General features: G+C 38.1%; 1 protein-coding gene and 1 pseudogene across 1 annotated transcript in view; both read left to right on the top strand.

The window, feature by feature from the left end:
• The first annotated feature begins 373 nt into the window (after positions 1–373).
• On the top strand, positions 374–18144 carry LOC114109586 (placental prolactin-related protein 1-like; annotated as a pseudogene).
• The window catches only part of LOC101109399 (placental prolactin-related protein 3-like), a 24296-nt gene continuing 21776 nt past the window's right edge, over positions 17178–19697 (top strand). Inside the window, exon 1 of the mRNA XM_004019337.6 lies at positions 17178–18649. The gene's annotated coding sequence lies outside the window, so the exon portion shown is untranslated. The remainder of the gene's footprint in view (positions 18650–19697) is intronic.

The raw sequence follows: 19697 nt of genomic DNA, 5'->3' as shown, positions 1-19697 counted from the left end.
GCATGACATGCTCTGCATATAAGTTAAATCAGCAGGGTGACAATATTCAGCCTTGATGGACTCCTTCACCAATTTTGAACCAGTTTATTGTTCCTTGTCTGCTTCTAACTGTTGCATTTTGAACTGCATGCAGATTTCTCAGAAGATAGCTAAGGTTCATCTGGTATTCCAATTTCCTTAAGAATTTTCCACTTTGTTATGATCCACACAGTTTGGTGAGATCAATGAAGCAGATGATTTCCTGGAATTCCTTTGCTATATCTATGTTTTAGCAAATGTTGCCAATTTGATCTCAGGTTCCTCTGCCTTTTCTAAACCCAGCTTGAACATCTGGAAGTTCAAGGTTCACATAATTCTGAAGCCTAGCCTGGAAGATTTTGATCATAACCTTACTAGCACTGGAGATGACTGCATCTGTTCAGTGGCTTTAACATTCTTTAACACTGTCCTTCTTAGGAATTGGGATGAAGATTGACATTTTCCAGACCTCTGGTCACTGCTGGCTTTTCCAAATTTTCTGACATATTGAGTGGAGCATTTTAATAGCATCATCTTTCAGGATTTTAAATAGCTTTGATGGAATTCTATCACCTCCACTAGCTTTGTTGACAGCAGTGCTTTTTAAGACTCACTGGAGTTCACATTCAGAATTTCTGGCTCTGAGTGAGAAACTATACCATTGTGATTATCTGGGTCATTAAGATATGTTTTTGTAGTTTTATTTGTATTATTTTCCATCTCTTGGTCTATTCTGCTGTATTAAATCACAAAACACCAAAGATAAAAGTGATCTTGAGAAAGAACAAAGTTTCGACTAGGGTTGCTGATTTCAAATTGTATTAGAAAGCTATAGTAATCAAAATGATTTGCTTCTGGCACGAAAACAGACACATAGATCAACAGAGCAGAATAGCAAGCCAGAAAGATACACACACCCATATATTGTCGATTAGCTTATGAAAAAGGAGCCAAGACTGTCCAGAGGAGAAAGGACAAGCTTGTCAAAAATGGCACTGGGAAAACTGGATAGTCCTATGAAAAAATGAAACTGTACCCCTGTCTTTGCCATGACGAAAAATCAGCTAAAAAGAGATTAAAAAGTTGAACATAAGACTTTAAGCGATTAAACACTTAGAAGAAGACATTGAGGTAATCTTCTTGCCATCGGTCTTTGCAATTGTTTTTTGGGTTTCACACCAAAAACAAAGGCAACAATTGCAAAAACAAACTAGTGGGACCACATCAAACTCCAAACAAAGGAACGCCAGTAAAATCAAATGGCAACTTACAGATTGACAGAAGGTATTTCCAAATCATATATTTGATAAGGGCTTAACATCCAAAAATACATGAGACATACAACTCAAGGGGCAAAAAACCCAAATAATCAAAAAAATTTAATGGAGCATAATAAAAGAGTTTCAATAAATCTGAAGATTAGAATGTAGATGACAGACCCAGCAGGGTTTTTCTTCTAGAACAACAAATGCCTGTGCATTCCTGGCATTACTTTCTTAATCTCCACTCACTTGTTTAATAATTACAGTTCAATGTGTACATTCTTCAATCAATAGCAATCACCCCACAGTGAGCTGTAATGTGTACTAAGAACAGCCCCACTGTGGAAAAAAACTAATATTTGCATCCTTACTAATGAGGCATATAAAAAGGAAAGTAATTTCCAGAGTTTACTACTCCATTGTTTTCTATATTTCATTTCAAAATTGAGCCATCTAGTAAGGAAAATGAGTTGAGACCTCAATAATATATAGATAGAAAACCAGTTTTAAATGGGAGCATTAATGGATTATAATTTGGGGTAATTTCTTATTATTGCTGTAACTCTATTCCTTTTGATTCTCTACTGTATCAGGTTAATAATTTATCATAACTATTAATACCAATAGGGACACCTACTGGTAAATTACAGTGAGTAGAGAAAGAAAGAATATATTAGGCAAGAAGTCAAAGTATGGGAAGCCAACATTGGCAGTAAAGTAAAGGTCAGTATGGCCCTGAGAGGAAGGAAGGTTCTGAGAGTTTCTTGAAACACCAAGAGTCGGATGTGAGGAATTAGCTTAATTTGTAAACCAGAAACTCTACCAGAAGAAATTTAAGTTCATAAAATAGTATGATGGTAAAGCTCAAAATTTAGACAGAGAATAGGGTAGGGTCGGGTATATAGACATTCAAAATTCTCCATTGCTTAGTGCATTGCTCAGGCACTCAAGGACCACCTTCACTGAAGTCTTTCTCTATTGCTAACCCTACAGGTACCAGCATGGAGAAAGAGATAGCTCTACTCCACAGGCAGTAGAACTCTCTTTTATGGCCTCCTGGCTTTCCTTAAGAAGCATCCCATGCAGCAGATTTCCTCCATCCCATCCCATCAGGCTGACTCCTGACAGTCAACAGGAGTTCTCTCCCTGGGATCATTCCACAATCCCCATGGCTCCAGCTCCCAGCTTCCGTGGACACCAGTGGACTTACAAGCCTGTCCAAGGTATGAAAGGCTGCAGCATGGCTTGTCTATGTGGTTCTCACTCTGTTCAGACTGTCACAGAGTAGTGAGTTCACTGCCCAACTGCTCAAATGCCTCCATCATCCCAGTGAACGGCCATGGACGTGGGGATCTCTCCCCTGCACTTCAGGTCCCTCTTCCACTGATGCAGGCTGGTCCCCTTGCTCTCCTACTTCTTCCCCTCCACCTTGCCCCTTCTTTCCTTTGTCCTACCAAGTTCCGTATGGATCCAGATAATCCTTCTCAGTAGTCAGGAAGTCCCTCCAGTATTCGCCTGGTCTTCTGTGAGAACTGCGGCATCTTTAGACGTTCCTGATGCATCCGCGGAGGGAGGTGTACCCCACTTCCACCTACCCCTTTGGCATCTTGTGCACCCCCATTTGTGTATGTATTTTTGAAATGAGTTTCCCTTTCTATTAAGTAATATTGCCATCACCACACATGTTTAACTTTTGCTTTTTGAAGAGGACACAGGTAAGTTCCACTGTCTTCAGTTGAGTCAGTCATCCAGTTGTGGCCGACTAATTGAGAACCCACGGACTGCAGCATGCCAGGCTTCCCTGTATATCCCAGACTCCCAGAGCTTAGTCAAACTCAAGTCCATTGAGCCGGTGATGCCACTTGATGATGTCCACTTTCTCAGAATATTTCAAAAATACAACGCAATCTTACTGGTTAAGGTAACCATTCTCTACATCAGATCCTCAGTCCAGTTCAGTTGCTCATTCATTTCTGACTCTTTGTGACCCCGTGGACTGCAGCAACACAGGCTTCCTTACCCATAACCAACTCCAGAGCTTGCTCAAACTCATGATTAGGTCTCATGATTAGATCACGAAGCTAAAATTTAGATCTTCAGACCTTATTAATTTTTTATATATGAAAGTGTGTAACCTTTCAAAATCTCTTTCTATTTCCCCCTACCCTCCAGTCTTTTTTTTAATTTTAAAATCTTTAATTCTTACATGCATTCACAAACATGAACCCCCCTCCCACCTCCCCTCCCCATAACATCTCTCTGGGTCATCCCCATGCACCAGCCCCAAGCATGCTGCATCCTGCGTCAGACATAGACTGGCGATTCTATTCTTACATGATAGTATACACGTTACAATGCCATTCTCCCAAATCATCACACCCTCTCCCTCTGCCTCTGAGTCCAAAAGTCCCTTATACACATCTGTGTCTTTTTTGCTGTCTTGCATACAGGGTCGCCATTGCCATCTTTCTAAATTCCATATATATGTGTTAGTATACTGTATTGGTGTTTTTCTCTCTGGCTTACTTCACTCTGTATAATCGGCTCCAATTTCATCCATCTCATCAGAACTGATTCAAATGAATTCTTTTTAACAGCTGAGTAATACTCCATTGTGTATATGTACCACAGCTTTCTTATCCATTCATCTGCTGATGGACATCTAGGTTGTTTCCATGTCCTGGCTATTATAAACAGTGCTGCGATGAACATTGGGGTACATGTGTCTCTTTCAATTCTGGTTTCCTCGGTGTGTATGCCCAGAAGTGGGATTGCTGGATCATATGGTAGTTCTATTTGCAATTTTTAAAGGAATCTCCACACTCTTCTCCATAGTGGCTGTACTAATTTGCATTCCTACCAACAGTGTAGGAGGGTTCCCTTTCTCCACACCCTCTCCAGCATTTATTGCTTGCAGATTTTTGGATAGTAGCCATTCTGACTGGTGTGAAGTGGTACCTCATTGTGGTTTTGATTTTCATTTCTTTGATAATGAGTGATGTTGAGCATCTTTTCATGTGTTTGTTAGCCATCATTATGTCTTCTTTGGAGAAATGTCTATTTAGTTCTTTGGGCCATTTTTTGATTGGGTCGTTTATTTTTCTGGAATTGAGCTGCATAAGTTGCTTGTATATTTTTGAGATAAGTTGTTTGTCAGTTGCTTCATTTGCTATTATTTTCTCCCATTCAGAAGGCTGTCTTTTCACCTTGCTTATATTTTCCTTTGTTGTGCAGAAGCTTTTAATTTTAATGAGATCCCATTTGTTTATTTTTGTTTTTATTTCCAGAATTCTGGGAGGTGGATCATAGAGGATCCTGCTGTGATTTATGTCGGAGAGTGTTTTGCCTATGTTCTCCTCTAGGAGTTTTATAGTTTCTGATCTTACATTTAGATCTTTAATCCATTTTGAGTTTATTTTTGTGTATGGTGTTAGAAAGTGATCTAGTTTCATTCTTTTACAAGTGGTTGACCAGTTTTCCCAGCATCACTTGTTAAAGAGATTGTCTTTACTCCATTGTATATTCTTGCCTCCTTTGTCAAAGATAAGGTGTCCATATGTGTGTGGATTTATCTCTGGGCTTTCTATTTTGTTCCATTGATCTATATGTCTGTCTTTGTGCCAGTACCATACTGTTTTGATGACTGGAGCTTTGTAGTAGAGCCTGAAGTCAGACAAGTTGATTCCTCCAGTTCCATTCTTCTCTCTCAAGATTGCTTTGGCAATTCGAGGTTTTTTGTATTTCCATACAAATCTTGAAATTATTTGTTCAGGTTCTGTGAAAAATATGGCCGGTAGCTTGATAGGGATTGCATTGAATTTGTAAATTGCTTTGGGTAGTATACTCATTTTCACTATATTGATTCTTCTGATCCATGAACATGGTATATTTCTCCATTTATTAGTGTCCTCTTTGATTTCTTTCATCAGTCCAGACAGCTTCACAGCTGAATTCTACCAAAAGTTTCGAGAAGAGCTAACACCTATCCTACTCAAACTCTTCCAGAAAATTGCAGATGAAGGTAAACTTCCAAACTCATTCTATGAGGCCACCATCACCCTAATACCAAAACCTGACAAAGATACTACAAAAAAAGAAAACTACAGGCCAATATCACTGATGAACATAGATGCAAAAATCCTCAACAAAATTATAGCAATCAGAATCCAACAACACATTAAAAAGATCATACACCATGACCAAGTGGGCTTTATCCCAGGGATGCAAGGATTCTTCAATATCCGCAAATCAATCAATGTAATTCACCACATTAACAAATTGAAAAATAAAAGCCATATGATTATCTCAATAGATGCAGAGAAGGCCTTTGACAAAATTCAACATCCATTTATGAAAAAACTCTCCAGAAAGCATGAATAGAAGGAACATACCTCAACATAATAAAAGCTATCTATGACAAACCCACAGCAAACATTATCCTCAATGATGAAAAATTGAAAGCATTTCCCCTAAAGTCAGGAACAAGACAAGGGTGCCCACTTTCACCGCTACTATTCAACATAGTTCTGGAAGTTTTGGCCACAGCAATCAGAGCAGAAAAAGAGATAAAAGGAATCCAAACTGGAAAAGAAGAAGTAAAACTCTCACTGTTTGCAGATGACATGATCCTCTACATGGAAAACCCTAAAGACTCCACCAGAAAATTACTAGAGCTCATCAATGAATATAGTAAAGTTGCAGGATATAAAATCAACACACAGAAATCCCTTGCATTCCTATACACGAATAATGAGAAAGTAGAAAAAGAAATTAAGGAAACAATTCCATTCACCATTGCAACGAAAAGAATAAAATACTTAGGAATATATCTACCTAAAGAAACTAAAGACCTATATAGAGAAAACTACCCTCCAGTCTTTGGCAATCATTTTTCTACTCTGAGTTCCATCTGTTTTTTGTTTTGTTTTGTTTTATTTTATTTTTTTGAGATTGCTTATAGTTGAGATCATATGGTATTTGTCTTTCTATGACTTAGTCCACTTAGTGTAATGCCCTCCAGTTACATCCATGTAGTCACAAATGGGAGGGTTTCTTATTCTAACGGCTAAGTGATGTTTATCTCTATATCACACTGTTTTCATCCATTCCCCCATTGAAGGATTCTTGTTTCTATACCAAGGCTACTGTGAATAATACTGCAATGATGATGGGAATACAGATCTCTCTTTGAGACAATTTCATTTCCTTTGACTATATATCCAAAAGTGACATAACAGTTCTCTTAAATTTCTTGAGGAACCTCCACACTGTGATTCCATGGGAGTTGCACCTGTATACATTCCTACCAATAGTGCACAAGCACTCCTTTTTCTCCTCATCCTCAATAACATTTGTCATTTCTTACATTTTGGTACTAGCCATTCAAAGAGGTATGAGGTGATATCTGTTGTGCTTTTGATCTGCATTTCCTTTGATTATTAATGATGCTAAGAATCTTGTCATATACTTCTTGATCTTATTTGTGGGAAAATGTCTTATTTGTGGGAAAATCTCATTCTTTAAAGATGTAGCATACATTATGTTTATCATATTCCATTATACGAAACTCAGTTGCCGACCTAGATATCAACAATGAACTATCAGAAAGTGGAATAAAGAAAACAATTCCATTGCTATTGCATCAGAAGATGATAAAACACTTAGAAATAAAAGTAAGCAAGGTGTTAAAAGATTTTATGCAAAACCTTTAAGACATTGATATAAGAAATTTAAAGAGTTAAAGATATGTAAGTTAGGTTGTCAATTCAACGTGGTTCTTGAGGTAGAATTTTTATTTCTAAAAACGTCCCTCCTAGAACTGCTTTTGTTGCTTCCTCTAGGTTTTAGATCATCACGTTTTCATTGTTCCTTGTTTCTAGGAATGTTTTGATTTCCCTTATTTCTTCAGTAACCTGTTCATGATTTAGAAATGTGTTGCTTAATCTCCATATGTTTGTGTTCTTTACAGATTATTTCCCCCCGTATAATCGGTATCTACTCTTATACTGCTGTGGACAGAGAAAATACTTGATATAATTTTAATTTCCTTAAATTTACTGAGGTTTGATTTGTGACCCAAGATGAGGAAAATGTTCCATGTGCACTTGAGAAGACAGTATATTCTTCTGCATTAGGATGGAATGTATGAGATATCAATTAGGTCTGTTCGAATATTTCCCTTTAGGCTTATGTTTTCTTATTAATTTTCTGTTTTGATGATCTGCCCACTGGAATAGCTGCAGTGAAAATGTGCCCTACTATTATTGCGTTACTGTCAATTTCCCCTTTTATGTCAGTTAGTGTTTACATTATGTGTTGAGGTGCTCTATTGTGGGTAAATAATATTTAAAATTGCTATGTCTTTTCTTGGACTGGTCCCTTAATCATTTGTTAGTGTCCTTCTTTATCTCTTATAATAGTTTTCATTTTAAGGTCTATTTTTTCTGATATGAGAATTGCCAATCTGGCCTTCTTTTGATTTCCATTTGCATGGAATATCTTTTTCATCCTCACTTTCAGCCTGTATGTGTCTCAAGGACTGAAGCGGGTCTCTTGTAGACAACATATATATGGGTCTTATTTTTATATCCATTCAGCCAGTCTGATTCTTTTGGTAAGAATGGGAGAAGATAACAGCAAATAAAACAACTGATAAAGGATTGCTTTCCAAAATAGAAGCAACTCAAACAACTCAGTTGTCAAAAGCAAAGGCAAGAACTGCAAAATAAACTAGTGGGACTGCATCAAACTCAATACCTTGTGCATAGTAGAAGAAGCCATCATTAAAATGAAAAGACAACCTATGGAATGAAAAAAAATTATTTGCAAATCACATGTTTGGTAAGGGCTTCATATCCAGTATATATAAGAGATTCATGAAACTCAGCAGGAAAAAAAATCAAACAACCAAAATTATTAAATGAGCAAAGGAAGAGTTTGTGGTTTTAAAAATCTGAAGAGTAGATGGTAGATGAAAGACACTGTAAGTTTTTCCTTCCAAAAAAGAACCCTGTGTCTTCCTGACATTGCTTTCTTTGTTTTCAATCACCTATTTGGTGATTACAGTTCATAGTACACATCCTTCACTCAATAGCAATCACCCTACACCGAGCTATATGTGCTAAGAATAGCCACACTAATTATAAAAAAAATAATAATTACATACTTAATCTTGAGGCATCTAAAATCCAAGGTGATTTTCAGAATGTTCACTCCATCATTTTCAACATTCTATTTCAAAATTGGAACTTCTAGTAAGGAAAAATGAGTAGGGGACCTCAACAATACATGGATAGAAAGTCATTTAAAACTGGCAGCATTACTGGATTATAATTTAGGGGAATGTATTATTCCTAATACTATTGTAATTTTATTCCCTTTAATTCTCTGCTATACTAGGTTGATATTGATTTAAAATAGTAATACCAACATAGAGGCACATGGTGCTCAAGTTACAGTAGGTAGAGAAAGACAAAGCTTATGTGGCAGGAAGCGAAATCACAGAAAATTAGCAATGGTTTCAAAACAAGGAGCTGTATGCCTAGAAAGAAAGCAGAGTTCTCCAATTATTTGAGACAACACGAACAGGCCAGATGTGAGCCAACCAGCTTAAGCTGTATACCAGAAACAGCACCAGAAGAAAAATGAATTTCATAAAAATATGCTGATGCTAAACGCCCAAATCCAGACAGTAAGAGAATAGGGTAGGGTTTATGTAGATGCTGAATACTACTCAGAGAGGTAGATATGGAAGCAAATACACTAATGAGCATCAGAAAAATCAGCACACAAATGGGTGTGAAAAATAAATCGTAAAGAGACTTGGTAGTCTGGTCTAAACAATAAGAGAATCAAATTAGAAAGCCAAAATATAAAAACTTGTGCACATGATAGACCCAGGGAATGCTCAGCAGAGAAAATTTCGGCCTTAGTGACCAGCGAACAGAAGCCTCCAGCATCAGGAACAGACACCCTGGGCAGGACTCACGACTGTGAGCTTCTGGGAACAGCCTCAGTTTCAAAGTTTGGGCACTATACCACCTAAAAGCGAACGTAGACAAGGATTATAGCTTGCTATGACATGGAATCACAGACAATACTGTTTGTTAGTTTACTTTTCTCATTCAACTATAAAGTTAATGAATCACTGACCAATAATAATTGACACCATGAGTTTCCAGTCAGACCCTCTGTTATATGATCCCCCAGTTTTAATAATTTAATTTATTGATGTTTAATTGAAGGGGAATTGCTTTACAATACTGTACTGCTTTCGGCCAAACATCAACATGAATCAGCCTTAGGTATACCTATGTTCCCTTGCCCTTGGACCTCCTTCCCACCATCATCCAGTCCCACCCCTCAAAGTTGTTAGAGAAAAAATCATATGGTTAGTCATCTACCAATAAATGATCAATTACATTAGAAATTAGGATATCTGCTATATTTACTGGCTCTAATAAAATCGAATTTTATAAGGTCCATAGTTCCATGAAGGAATTAAGCATACATTTATGCATAGCACATGTATACATGCACAGAAATAGATGCACGCAAATACATCTATGTTATACAAGCTATTATTCTACTGTCCTGTCACAATAAGCTATTTAGTTGATGAGAGAGATAGTCACAAGTTTCTCCAACTTATATGTCTTCCTTTTGAGAACCGCTTCTTTTATTTTCCTTTTTTTTTTTTTTTCAGTTTTATTTTATTTTTGGAGTCTTTTCTCTCCACACTTTGAACTTATTATGTTGTATTGGGGAACAGTTGATAAACAATTTTGTGATAGTTTCAGTTGAATGAAGGGACTCAGCTATACATATCTATGTATCCATTCTCCCACAAATTCGCCTCCCATCCAGGCTGCCACATAATTGAACAGAGTTCCATATGCTATACAATATATCCTTGTTGTTATCCATTTTAAATGTAGCAGTGTGCACATGACCATTCCAAACTCCCTAACTATCCCTTCCCCCCAGCAACCATAAGTTCATTTCTTCAGTCTGTGAGTCTCCTTCTGCTTTGTAAGTAAGTTCATTTGTATCATTTCTTTTTAGATACCACCTGTAAGGAATATTGTATGATATTTCTCCTTCTCTGTCTGACTTAATATACTCAGCATGCCTCTCTAGGTCCATCTATGGACCTAGCATATGCAGTAATCTATGTTGCTGCAAATGGCATTATTTCATTCTTTTCAATGACTGAGTAATATTCTGCTGTATATATGTACCACATCTTTTTTTGTTGTTTATATGTATCTATTTATTAATATTTACCACTTAGTAGAGTCACCATTTCTTTCCTGTATCCTTTTTGTTTTCTTTTTTGGATGTATCAATTTATTTAAAACTTTTTTAAAAATATAAATTTATTTATTTTAATTGGAGACTAATTCCTTTACACTATTGTATTGGTTTTGCCATATATCAACATGAATCTGCCACAGGTGTACATATGTTCCCTATCCTGAACCCCCTCTCACCTCTTTCCCTTTACCATCCCTCTGGGTCATCCCAGTGCACCAGCCCCGAGCATCCTGTATCATGCATCAAACCTGGACTGGTGATTCGTTTCACATATGATATTATACATGTTTCAGTACCATTCTCCCATATAATCCCACCCTCTCCCTCTCCCACATCATCCCACCCTCTCCCTCTCCCTCAGAGTCCAAAAGACTGCTCTATACATCTGTGTCTCTTTTGCTGTCTCACATACAGGGTTATCATTACCATCTTTCTAAATTCCATATATATGTGTTAGTATACTGTGTTGGTGTATTTCTTTCTGGATTACTTCACTCTATAATAGGCTCCAGTTTCATTCACCTCATTAGAACTGATTCACATGTATTCTTTTTAATGGCTGAGTAATATTCCATTGTGTATATGTACCACAGCTTTCTTATCCATTCATCTGCTAATGGACATCTAGATTGCTTCCATGTCCTGGCTATTATAAACAGTGCTGTGATGAACATTGGGGTACATGTGTCTCTTTTAATTCTGGTTTCCTCGGTGTGTATGCCCAGAAGTGGGATTGCTGGGTCATAAGGCAGTTCTATTTCTAGTTTTTAAGGAATCTCCACACTCTTCTCCATAGTGGCTGTACTAGTTTGCATTCCCACCAGCAGTGTAAGAGGGTTCCCTTTTCTCCACACGCTCTCCAGCATTTACTGCTTGTAGACTTTTCGATTGTAGCCATTGTGACTGCTGTGAAGTGGTACTTAATTGTGGTTTTGATTTGCATTTCTCTGATAATGAGTAATGTTAAGCATCTTTTCATGTGTTTGTTAGCCATCTGAGTGTCTTCTTTGGAGAAATGTCAGTTTAGTTCTTTGGCCCATTTTTTGATTGGGTCATTTATTTTTCTGAAATTGAGCTTCAGGAGATGCTTGTATATTTTTGAGATTAATTCTTTGTCAGTTGCTTCATTTGCTATTATTTTCTCTCATTCTGAAGGCCGTCTTTTCACTTTGCTTATAGTTTCCTTTGTTGTGCAGAAGCTTTTAATTTTGATTAGGTCCCATTAGTTTATTTTTGCTTTTATTTCTAATATTCTGGGAGGTGGGTCATAGTGGATCCTGCTGTGATTTATGTCGGAGAGTGTTTGCCTATGTTCTCCTTTAGGAGTTTTATAGTTTCTGGTCTTACATTTAGATCTTTATTCCATTTTAGTTTATTTTTGTGTGTGGTGTTAGAAAGTGTATTTTCATCACCTAATTTTAAATAACCATTTTATTCTTAGATGCCATGCCCCTTTAAACTAACTAAGAGCAGAGAAAACCTAGTAACTGTTAATATTTATCCTTAATTAAATTACCACTGTTCTGGTAAATTGGAAGAGTAATCATGTTCAGATCTCATTCAGGTGGATAAAATTTCTATTTTATCAGTTCTCTTGTCCAAACTCAATTCTTGCTCACTTCAGTCTTAAATTCTGCTTCCCTACAAAGGATGGACAGGAAAAGTAATATTAAAATCATGCTTGCAAGAGTCAATTATTTTATGCTTCTGTTGCCAAAGGTAGGGCCAGGAATAATTTCTGAAATATTACAATACATCATGGAAGCATGAAGGTCTGGTTCTAGTATCAGAGAGAAGATGTTTGGAGATGGTTCAAAAACTAAGCTCCATGGGTTGTCAGGATGTACTCCAGACCAGACAGATAAATTTGGTCCTTAAAAAGTCAAAGTCAGGAAAAGGCAGGCCTTGTTCAGAGAGCCAATGACGTTGTATTAGTGCTGACGAGGTAATATTCTTGTATCACCATTTGGAGATAAATTGTTATTTTCTCAAAGAAGCAAATGTAATGAGAGGATTAAAGATGCATAAAAGTAGAAGAGCTGTCAAGGGGCCCCCACACTGATAGTCAAAGAATTTATTTAACAGTGAGTGTTTTATAGACAGAGCAGAACAAGTGGATAAAACCAATGTTCTAGGGTCACTTTGTTTTGCAGTCAAAGACAAGATATTTTTCTCTTTAATCAGAGTCATCTCAGCTCCCGATGTGGTCCTGGTTACACACATGCAGACCAAGAGCCACAGGCATGTGTGATGTGACATCAGGAAGTGAACAGGTGAGTGTATTGGTGCCCAGTCACCTGCATCTGCTAATAATGGGACCTGGGGAAAATTACTTGCCCTCTCCAATTCATCACATCTTCATTAACATAACTTGATAATCATAGTGAAGATTAAGACTATCTCACAGAGTTCCTGTGAAACACAAATTTTAAGATGTTTTAAAGCTTTTGGGAAAGTATCACAGACATGCATGGGATTACTAAGGTGAGTAAGCAGGTCCAAGGTACAGTACCATTTTTCTCTTAGTATTCTCTTTGAACGCAATAGTAGCAATCAATCAGTCACGTGTTTACTCTCACCCCAGTGTGATGGTAAACCACACAGATCAACTGGACTTTTCTTGTTATTTCAGTGTCTAAAATTCAAGCATTAGTCAATGTAGAGTGAAACAATTACAAACTCCTTGAAGGCCTCCCTGTCAGAGTCTGCAGAGTTCCAACACTAAACTGTCTTAAAAATATGGCCTAAACAGTCTGGCTCAGAATTAAGTTCCAAATGTTTTTAAAGCACAGAAGTTCTTCTGGGAGCAATAGAAAAATGCAGGGAGTAACCTACTTCTTCAACTATCTATCTGTGCAAATATCATCATCCATCTAAATTTATACAGAAGGCACCCCTTCTTCCCCACCCCAGGTACTACAGCACCAACTCCTGCTCAGAGCAACAGGGAAAAGAAATGGCTTCCCTCCACAGGAATGATTTGATAACCTCAGGTGACTACATCATCTCAGAATGGCTCATGGTTTTATTTAAACAGGGTCCTGCCTGCTGCTGCTGCTGGTCATGTCAAATCTGCTCCTGTGCCAAGGCAACTCATGCCCATCCTGCTTTCCTGACGTGTTTGACATCCCCCTGGAATCCCTTACAGACCTGTTTCTCAAGCCACCATGCTGTCCCACTACATTTTTGGCCTTTCCTGGATAATGTTCACTGAGTTTGTAAGTACTATGGTGGTGTTGGTTTAGTTGCCAAGTCATGTCTTGCTGTTGCAACCCCATGGACTATAGCCGGCCAGGCTCCCAGATGGAACCTTCGCATAAGTGACTAGCTATACTGTGCTTGCAACAAAATGGCTGCATCAGCCAAACTTCAAATAACACAATCTCTAGGTCAAAGAAGCCTTCAGCTCATAAGATGTGCAAATGAAAGAAAGGGTCAGTTTCGTGAAATCTCAAAGATTCCTAAGAAGTGCAATAACTTTTTCAATTTCCTTTCATTCAATTTCCTTTATAAATTTCCAAAATAAATGAGTTTGTATTTGTCAGCCACAATGCCGTAAAAGAATATAATAGACTCAGTGAAATAAACAACAGAAATTTATTTCCTCACAGTTCTGGAGACTAGAAGTCCCAGATCAGGGTGCCAGCAAGGTTAGGTTCTGGTAAGAATTATTTCTTCCCAGGCCGGCTTCTCCATGAGTCCCCACACAGGGTGGTCGGTAGGGAAGAGAGATAGAGGAAAAGACACAGAGACACAGAGAGAATTCTCTCGTGTTTCACTTCATGAAGACACTAAACCTATTGGATGAGTGTTCCACCTAAGAGCTCATTTAACCTTAATGGGCTTCACTGGTGGCTCACATGGAGAAGAATCTGCCCACAATGTGAGAGACCTGGGTTCTTTCCCTGAGTCTAGAAGATTCCCTGGAGAAGGGAATGGCAAGCCACTCCAGTATTCTTGGCTGAGAAATCCCATTGACAGATTAGTCTGGTGGGCTATAGTTCATGGGGTCCCAAAATTCAGAACTCTTTTCAAAACAAGGTACTTTGGAAGTTAGGGCTAAAACACATGAATTTGAAGAACACACATTCAGTCCATAATATTACCTGACATAAAGAACTAAAGTGAAACAGGAAAGTGAAAAAGTTGCTTAAAGCTCAACATTTAGAAAACTAAGATCATGGCATCTTGTCCCATCACTTCACGGGAAATAGATGGGGGACAGTGGAAGCAGTGTCAGACTTTATTTTGGGGGGCTCCAAAATCACTGTAGATGGTGACTGCACCCACGAAATTAAAAGATGCTTACTCTTTGAAAGGAAAGTTATGACCAACCTAGATAGCATATTCAAAAGCAGAGACATTACTTTGCCCGCTAAGGTCTGTCTAGTCAAGGCTATAGTTTTTCCAGTAGTCATGGATGGATGTGAGAGTTGGACTGTGAAGAAAGCTGAGTGCTGAAGAATTGATGCTTTTGTACTGTGGTGTTGGAGGAGACTTTTGAGAGTCCCTTGGACTGCAAGGAGATCCAACCAGTCCATTCTAAATTAGATCAGTCCTGATTGTTCTTTGGAAGGACTGATGCTAAAGCTGTCCTTTACTTTGGCCACCTCATGTGAAGAGTTGACTCATCAGAAAAAACTCTGATGCTGGGAGGGATTGGGGGCAGTAGGAGATAGGGACGACAGAGGATGAGATGGCTGGATGGCATCACCGACTCGATGGATGTGAGTTTGAGTGAACTCCGGAGATGGTGATGGATAGGGAGGCCTGGCATGCTGTGATTCATGGGGTCGCAAAGATTCAGACAGGACTGAGCGACTGAAATGAACTGAACTGAGGACAGGGAAGCATGTTGATTTTCTGGTCCTTCGGTGTCTCTCTGGGCATTCTTCTCCAGGTTCAGAATAAATAGCCAACGAATGAGAACTGCTCTGCAGTGAACTGGGTGGATGGAACATGTCAAACAAAGCTGAATCCTGGTCACAAAGGTGAATTCTGGTAGTTTTTTTTTTTAATGCTACAAGTTATTGTTTTAAGATTTGCAATATATAACTTTAGAGGTATAGTAGAATGGGAATTTACATCAGAAACAATTATTCTGTTTCTGATGAAGGTATCTGGAAGTTTTATGTTAATTCTTTTAGGTCAATCAAGGAGCTCACAATAGAGCAGACAGCTAATAAAATGCAGTTTTAAAAGTTTTTATTAAATTGATGTTCTTTTTACTCACTAGTTTTTGTTTCATCCTTCATTTTTGACTACCCATTTTTTCCAAATCTTCCAAGTATTATCTTTAAGTGTTCATAACTTTCGCTAAAGAGTAGTTTTTCTCTATCAATGTGTTAGCTAGATTTTTCTACTCTTATTATTCTCAGTCCTTTTCTTAGTATTTCCTATAACTTTATGACAAGTTTTTCTGCCATTCCAATTTTGTCACCATAAACAACATTGTATTTGCACCAGGGATGAACACTAAGCTTTTTGGTGTGCGGATAAGTCAAAGTCATAACGGTATAAAACTTTATAAGGGAATATATTGGTTCTAACCCACAGCAAACAAGAAACTAAATGGTTAAATAGAGGTGCATGCATGCATTCTAAGTCACTTCAGTTGTGTCCAACTCTTTGCAACCCTACTGACTGTAGTCCAACAGGCTCCTCTGTCCATAGGATTGGCCAGGCAAGAATACTGGAGTATGTTGCTGTACCCTCTTGCAAGGGATGCTCCTCACCTAGGGTCAAACCTGAGTCTTCTTATATGTCCTGCATTGGCAGGAATGTTCTTTACCACTGCCGTCACCTGGGAAGCATCAAATATTGGTACGTATGTACTATATTTGGTTCAAACACCAAAAAATAAAAAATATATAATAATATAACAAAGAGAGGAAAAGGTTAAACTTCAAAAACTTAGATGTTAAATCAATTTTTTAGAGACAATATATAGAAAAAAATAGGAAAGGAATAACTCAAATACTGTGATGCCCCCCAATAAAAAAATTATACATCTATCAACATGTTAACAACTGTAACTAATTGTCTGATCACTTTCAGGATGAACAGTATGCCCAGAGGAAACTGTACCATATCAATGCCTCCAACAACTGCCACACCAATTCCCTCCATAGCCCTGAAGATAAAGAACATGTCTTTTACCTGGGTTTTTTTTTTTACTGGATCAAATGAGACAGTATGTAGGTTACCAGGCTTCAGATTATTAGAGGTAATGGTAAGTGTACATGCAGGAAAAGGTGGAGGCCTGTAAGCAATTGAAGAGAAATTATATTATGCAGTTGATGAAGCATTAGTGAAATCAAGGGATGACTAAAGATCTGTAGTAGCAACATAAATAACAGATATATAAATTGTCCATACAGACAAGTTTAGTTTATCCAATGCATTAGACACAGGATTGCAGTTATTATACTGCACAAAAACAGGAAATGAATGGGAACATCCATGTGTAAAATAAAAGATGCAAAATTCATGAATATGTAAGAAACACACCCCGGTTTTGAGTAATCCCTGTTACTAGTGACTCCTACATGGAAGTCTTCTACTGCACCACTTGAGCCATTTCGTCTACCTTTCAAGCCTCTCCTGACTCTGGTTCTAGAGGAGCTAAAAAGCCTCCTGATGAAACTGAAAGAGGAGAGTGAAAAAGTTGGCTTAAAGCTCAACATTCAGAAAACTAAGATCATGGCATCTGGTTCCATCATTTCATGAGAAATAGATGGGGAAACAGTAGAAACAGTGTCAAACTTTATTTCTTCGGTCTCCAAAATCACTGTAGATGCTGACTGCAGCCATGATTTTAAAAGACACTTACTCTTTGGAAGGAAAGATATGACCAACCTAGATAGCATGTTAAGAAGCAGAGATATTACTTTGCCAACAAAAGTCCGTCTAGTCAAGGCTATGGTTTCTCCAGTGGTCACGTATGGATGTGAGAGTGGGACTGTAAAGAAAGCTGAGCACCGAAGAATTGATGCTTTTGAACTGTGGTGTCAGAGAAGACTCTTGAGAGTCCCTTGGACTTCAAGGAGATTCAACCAGTCCATTGTAAAGGAGATCAGTCCTGGGCGTTCATTGGAAGGACTGATGAGAAAGCTGAAACTCCAATACTTTGGCCACCTCATGTGAAGAGTTGACTCATTGGAAAAGACTCTGATGCTGGGAAGGATTGGGGGCAGTAGGAGAAGGGGATAACATACGATAAGATGGCTGGATGGCATCACCGACTCGATGGACGTGAGTTTAATTTAACTCCAGGAATTGGTGATAATTAGGGAGGCCTGGTGTGCTGTGATTCATGGGGTCTCAAAGAGTTGGACACGACTGAGCGAATGAACTGAGCTGAACTGAAGAGATCATACAAGTTCTCATTGCAAGAAGAAAATTGTAACTAATTTTAGTGAGAGATGTTCACCAGACATATTGCGGTGAACATTTTGTAATATATTTCAGATAATTACATTGTACACCTGAAACCAAAATAACATTATATGTCAATATTATGTATGTATAATTATACCTGAAACTGAAATAGCATATTTGTCAATGTGACCTGTGTATGATGTCATATAATCATTATGTTATATACATGACATATATGCATACCTTCAGGTAAGCTCAGTCACTCAGTCATATCCACTCTTTGAGACCCCATGGACTACAGCACATCAGGCTCCTGTGTCCTCCACCATCTCCTAGAGCTTGCTCAAACTCATGCCCATCGAGTCAGTGATGCCATCCACCATCTCATCCTCTGCCATCTCCTTCTCCTCCTGCCTTCAATCTTTCCCAGCGTCAGGGTCTTTTCCAGTGAGTCAACTCTTTGCATCAGGTGGCCAAAGTATTGGAGCTTCAGCTTCAGTATCAGTCCTTTCAATGAATATTCAGGGCTGATTTGCTTTAGTATTGACTGGTTATTTAGTATTGGGCTTCTGTTTCAGACAAGATGGCCTTGTTCTCCTTGAGCCCACTGCTTTGTTTGCTCTGGATGGAAGAAGAGACCACTAAGGAGACCTTGTATATTTGACAAGAAGAAGGTAACTAGATTAGGGCCTGAAGAATGGAATATAAACACAGCAGCACCTAAGAGAAGACAAGTCAGGCCCAGCATTCCTGACTTCCAACCTAGCATCAGAAGGCAGCCTGAGTAGGGCTGTTCCTCCCAAGGAATAAACGTGAAGGAACACCAGGTGGTGGGTTAGTTGCCAGGCTGTGCCTGACTCTTTAGGATCCTATGGACTGTAGCCCACCAGGTTCCTCTATTCATGGGATTCGCCAGGCAAGAATAAGGATTCCCATGTCCTCCTCCAGGGGATCTTCCCAACCCTGGGATTGAATCCAGATCTTCACAAGGCAAGTGGATTCCTTACTGTCTGAGGCACCAGGAAAGCCCAAGAAACTCAATAATCACGTGGATATTTGGAAAATAAAGGGATAAAAACAGATGTTAATATTAGATAAAGTAGATTAGAGCAAAGAAGATATCTAAGAACAGGGGAATACAAGGACTTTACGTAAGTGAAAAAGAGTCAATTCAGCAGGAATTCATAATAATCCTAAATATGCATACACCAAACAACAAAATCTCAAAATTCTTGAAGCAAAAATAGATACATCATCTGAATACTCCTATAAACTTTAATGAGATTGAAACTATGACATAGAACTTTTGAAAAAGAATCATCAATCCAAGATAGTTTGACCATAGAATTCTAATAAATATTTTAAAAATTAAGATCAATTTGATGTAATCTCTTCAAGAATATGAAAGAATGAGAAAGCATTCCCAACTAATGAGATGGGGCCAATATTGATCTATATCAAAATCAGACAAAGGCAGTACAAAAATAAATTTTAGACTAACGTCTCTCACAAATTTGGAATTAAAAGTTTTCACTCTCACACATACAAATCAACGAAATGAATTCAGCAATGCATAAAAACATCCCTTTATAGTTTCTGGTCCCTTCCAAGTCTGGCCACATTAACTATCTCTTCAAAGGGTTTAAGTGAATCAAGGATACAGTCAGTTAGGGTCCCAGTAATAATATTTTGATACCAGAAATACAGTGACACATACTCAAG

This window comes from Ovis aries, chromosome 20, assembly GCF_016772045.2.
Source record: "Ovis aries strain OAR_USU_Benz2616 breed Rambouillet chromosome 20, ARS-UI_Ramb_v3.0, whole genome shotgun sequence".
NCBI lineage: Eukaryota > Metazoa > Chordata > Mammalia > Artiodactyla > Bovidae > Ovis > Ovis aries.
Note: the sequence above shows the minus strand (reverse complement) of the source record. Positions and strands in the feature narration are given on the sequence as shown.